The sequence below is a fragment of the Caretta caretta genome, chromosome 5, assembly GCF_965140235.1.
Source record: "Caretta caretta isolate rCarCar2 chromosome 5, rCarCar1.hap1, whole genome shotgun sequence".
Lineage (NCBI taxonomy): Eukaryota > Metazoa > Chordata > Testudines > Cheloniidae > Caretta > Caretta caretta.
Window position 1 is genome coordinate 137,280,866 of NC_134210.1, and position 5,390 is coordinate 137,286,255.

At 51.1% G+C, this 5,390-nt stretch overlaps 1 non-coding gene across 1 annotated transcript; it reads left to right on the forward strand.

Moving 5' to 3' along the window:
• The first annotated feature begins 1,232 nt into the window (after positions 1–1,232).
• On the forward strand, positions 1,233–1,306 carry TRNAV-AAC (transfer RNA valine (anticodon AAC)). Its single transcript has one exon. It is a non-coding gene; the product is annotated as a tRNA-Val (tRNA).
• The last annotated feature ends 4,084 nt before the right edge of the window (positions 1,307–5,390 follow it).

Genomic DNA, 5,390 nt, shown 5'->3' on the forward strand with positions numbered 1-5,390 from the left:
AATCGGGAATGATTTTTTATGATATTAATTCAAATCTAAAGTTTGTTTAATCAATCCTAAAAATTAGTGTCCCCTGATTTTTTGTTTCCTGGCAAGAATGAACAGGTGTTATTCCATCCCTGACCTTCCATGGAACAACAGCAGCACCCTAAAGAAAAAGGAAAGCGAATGTCTCACTGTCAGGGATGCAGGTGGCCACGTCCCCTCAGTGTGACCATTGCCCTTGCAGGAGAGAAGGTTTCAATGGAATTGAATGCCGTGGCTCAGACAAGAGCCACAGGGAGCAGCTGGGAGCATCCCCAGTAGCAGATTTGTAGGCACTTGGCAGATTTAAGTGAAAGAAATTTAGGTTCACAGGATCTTTAGACACCTGAGTTAAGGAACAGCTTGGGGGTGGGGTTGGGGGGGCAAGCTGAGGGTCAGTGGCATCGAAATGTCAGATTCAGGTACCTAAAATGAAAGTAGCAGCTGGGCATCTAAATCTTTTTGTGCATCTACCCCTGGTGCCTAACCCTCTTTGACAACTGCACGAGGCCCCTCTCTGCCTCCTCCGGTGCCTGATACCATTAAAAACCCAACCCCAAGTCATTTCTGAAAACAGGCAAAATCAATGTAATATGATCTGGGTCCACAAGCACTAAAATACCTTAATCAGAAGAGTATGTGTCCTTGAGAGGCACTCCCTCCTAGCCAATCAGCTTTGTGCAGAGGAGCATGGAGGAGGGGCAGAGGGCTGGCGCTGTAGCCTTAGGTCAGCAAGAAAAGGACCAATCCCTCACCCCAAGAGAGCAGACTGGAGAACATGGGGAGCGATCCCACTACTTCTCACATGTGAAGCCAGCACTTTTCCAGTTGAGCAAACTCCGCCCCCCTGGAGCCTGTCTCCAGTGCTCCTGCCACTGCCAGGCGAAGGAGGGCTGGGGCCAAGTAGTTTCTGCCTGCCAGGGCTGGCTTTTTGGGAGGCCAAGTAGGGGGCCACAGGAGGGACTTAGGCCCCTGGCTGGCAATGCCTTTGAAAAGAAAGGATAAGGACACCCCTGCGCCTGGAGAACATGGGCATCAATCCCACTACCTCTCACGTGCAAAGCAAGCACTCTACCGCTTGAGCTAATTCCCCCACAGGTGAGCAGCTGCCCTCACCCCCCCTCCCATCTCGTTCCAGAGGCCACAAGGTCCCTGCAGCTGCCCGTGGCTCCTTTCCGAAAGGGCCGCTTGTCAGGCTGTTTCCTGTGGGCTGGCTAGCTCAGTTGGTTAGAGCGTGGTGCTAACAACACCAAGGTTGTGGGCTCAAGCCCCATGCCGGCCACTTGACAGTCCTAGGGAAGTGGTGTGTCTTCCTTGAGCTGACTGCTATGGGCAGGGAGGCCAAAAGAGAAACAGGCTGAGCAGCTTACAGGGAGCAGGCAAGAGTCCTGGTGGAGGAGGGTCCAGCGTGCACAAGGCCAGCCTGCAGGGAATAGGCGCTGGTCACCTCCTTCCCTCCCCTCTCTCAGCTAGTTCCTTCACCTGGGGGCTGAAAGGGACGTATGTCCCTGGCCAGTTGCCTTCCCCACTTGTAGGAGAAGATGCTTATGGCAGGGCTCTCCTCTTGCCCCCTTTGTCCCCAACAGAAAGTTGCCAAAGGTGAGATGATGTGGAAAGGCAGAGATCCGCTCCTCACGCTCCTTGTCACGGTTGATGGACTTTCACATGCCTTTTTCCGCATCTGAGCCGACGCTGGCAGAACACATTGCGGCGCTTCCCAGGGGCTGCCTGGTGCAGCTGGCCAGACCATAGTGCCAAAGAGGCTGAGCCTGTGGATTTGAGACCCTGCGTAGCTGAAGGCCTGGGGAGCACCGTGTGACATTATCTGATTAAAATATGATCATGGACATGATTGTTGCCACCACTGTTATAGAATTGCAACCAATCTTATACAGGTGTGGCAAGTACGGTGTCGTTAGAAAAGCTATGATTTGCTGAATATGTTTGTGCTATTGATATGCCTGGATCGTTTTTGCATTTGAAGCTATGCACAGTGGCTCTATACCTGGATTTCAAATATGTTTGCATCTGAGTAGCACCCACAAGGTATTTAGCCTGCACATCCTGAAGTGACTATTCAAGTTAAATGGCTCACCAGGGAACACTGAACTCCCAGTGGACCATGGGAGACGCCGATCTACACCCAGTGGACTTTTCTGTGAATGTTCCAACTGGAGTCCAGGTCATGGCTGCTGCTGTGACTAAGCAAAATCATCTGTGGACATGGGACTTGCCCATGGGACTCCAAACACCATCTTGTTACCTGTAATTTTCCACTGTCTCTGCTGAGGGCTTTGTCTGAAACAATGGAGGTTTCCATGCACATGGCAGAAGCTATAAAAGGCCCTGGAAACATCTCCATTTGACCCCTTTCCTGCTTAAACTGTTTGACTATGACCTTATACTAATGGGAGCAGTCTAACCAAAGGACTGAGGACCTTCCAGTAAGGGCCATCCCAAGAGATTGTGGTGCCCATAGGAGGGTGGGGGGGTGGGGAGGCTGGCCCCAGGGTTCCACAGGGGGGGCATCCCCAGGCCTCCGCGGAGGGGGTGCCCTCCCCTGCACTCACGGGGCAGTGGGAAGTGGAGCGACCCAGACACAGCCCGCTCTGCTCTGTTCCCCTGGCTCCCAGCCTTGGGGCTTGTGGGGGTAGGAGGGGAACCGCCCCCAGCACTCACCAGTGGCGCTGCTGGGAGCCAGCAGAGAGGAGCAGGCTGGGGCCAGGTCGTTCCACTTCCTGCTGCCCAGTGATTGCAGGGCGGGCCCGACCCCTGCTGCAGTCCCACAGGATGCATAGCTCAGGGGAGGGGGGTTAGGGGGGAAGGGGTGGAATGGAGGTGGGGCGGGGGCTTAGGGGAAGGGGTGGAGTGGGTGCGGGACGGGAGCGGGGGCAGCTTTTCTGGCCACGAGGGGCCAGCTTAGCCAGCCAGGGGATCGGGCTGGCCACTGGAGCAGCCCGCAGCTGTGTAGTTTTCATACGGGGAAGGACGACCCTGCTTCCAGTGATTCAGAAGCAACCAGGGACCTTATAAGCCAAGAGCTTATTCCATCACTGCCACAAGCCTGCTCCAAAGACTTTGCAATTATTGTATGTCTTTGATTCCTTTAGCGAATTTTAACTCTAGCCTTTCTTTCTTTCTTTCTTTCTTTCTTTCTTTCTTTCTTTCTTTCTTTCTTTCTTTCTTTCTTTCTTTCTTTCTTTCTTTCTTTCTTTCTTTCTCAGTAAACCTTTAGATTTTAGATCATAGAATCATAGAATCATAGAATATAAGGGTTGGAAGGGACCCCAGAAGGTCATCTAGCCCAACCCCCTGCTCGAAGCAGGACCAATTCCCAGTTAAATCATCCCAGCCAGGGCTTTGTCAAGCCTGACCTTAAAAACCTCTAAGGAAGGAGATTCTACCACCTCCCTAGGTAACGCATTCCAGTGTTTCACCACCCTCTTAGTGAAAAAGTTTTTCCTAATATCCAATCTAAACCTCCCCCACTGCAGCTTGAGACCATTACTCCTCGTTCTGTCATCTGCTACCATTGAGAACAGTCTAGAGCCATCCTCTTTGGAACCCCCTTTCAGGTAGTTGAAAGCAGCTATCAAATCCTCCCTCATTCTTCTCTTCTGCAGGCTAAACAATCCCAGCTCCCTCAGCCTCTCCTCATAACTCATTTGTTCCAGACCCCTAATCATTTTTGTTGCCCTTCGCTGGACTCTCTCCAATTTATCCACATCCTTCTTGAAGTGTGGGGCCCAAAACTGGACACAGTACTCCAGATGAGGCCTCACCAATGTCAAATAGAGGGGAACGATCACGTCCCTCGATCTGCTCGCTATGCCCCTACTTATACATCCCAAAATGCCATTGGCCTTCTTGGCAACAAGGGCACACTGCTGACTCATATCCAGCTTCTCGTCCACTGTCACCCCTAGGTCCTTTTCCGCAGAACTGCTGCCTAGCCATTCGGTCCCTAGTCTGTAGCTGTGCATTGGGTTCTTCCGTCCTAAGTGCAGGACCCTGCACTTATCCTTATTGAACCTCATCAGATTTCTTTTGGCCCAATCCTCCAATTTGTCTAGGTCCTTCTGTATCCTATCCCTCCCCTCCAGCGTATCTACCTCTCCTCCCAGTTTAGTATCATCCGCAAATTTGCTGAGAGTGCAATCCACACCATCCTCCAGATCATTTATGAAGATATTGAACAAAACCGGCCCCAGGACCGACCCTTGGGGCACTCCACTTGATACCGGCTGCCAACTAGACATGGAGCCATTGATAACTACCCGTTGAGCCCAACAATCTAGCCAGCTTTCTACCCACCTTAGAGTGCATTCATCCAGCCCATACTTCCTTAACTTGCTGACAAGAATACTGTGGGAGACCGTGTCAAAAGCTTTGCTAAAGTCAAGAAACAATACATCCACTGCTTTCCCCTCATCCACAGAGCCAGTTATCTCATCATAAAAGGCGATTAGATTAGTCAGGCATGACCTTCCCTTGGTGAATCCATGCTGGCTGTTCCTGATCACTTTCCTCTCATGCAAGTGCTTCAGGATTGATTCTTTGAGGACCTGCTCCATGATTTTTCCAGGGACTGAGGTGAGGCTGACTGGCCTGTAGTTCCCAGGATCCTCCTTCTTCCCTTTTTTAAAGATTGGCACTACATTAGCCTTTTTCCAGTCATCCGGGACTTCCCCCGTTCGCCACGAGTTTTCAAAGATAATGGCCAATGGCTCTGCAATCACAGCCGCCAATTCCTTCAGCACTCTCGGATGCAACTCGTCCGGCCCCATGGACTTGTGCACGTCCAGCTTTTCTAAATAGTCCCTAACCACCTCTATCTCCACAGAGGGCTGGCCATCTACTCCCCATTTTGCGATGCCCAGCACAGCAGTCTGGGAGCTGACCTTGTTAGTGAAAACAGAGGCAAAAAAAGCATTGAGTACATTAGCTTTTTCCACATCCTCTGTCACTAGGTTGCCTCCCTCATTCAGTAAGGGGCCCACACTTTCCTTGGCTTTCTTCTTGTTGCCAACATACCTGAAGAAACCCTTCTTGTTACTCTTGACATCTCTGGCTAGCTGCAGCTCTAGGTGCGATTTGGCCCTCCTGATATCATTCCTACATGCCCGAGCAATATTTTTATACTCTTCCCTGGTCATATGTCCAACCTTCCACTTCTTGTAAGCCTCTTTTTTATGTTTAAGATCCGCTAGGATTTCACCATTAAGCCAAGCTGGTCGCCTGCCATATTTACTATTCTTTCGACTCATCGGGATGGTTTGTCCCTGTAACCTCAACAGGGATTCCTTGAAATACAGCCAACTCTCCTGGACTCCTTTCCCCTTCAAGTTAGTCCCCCAGGGGATCCT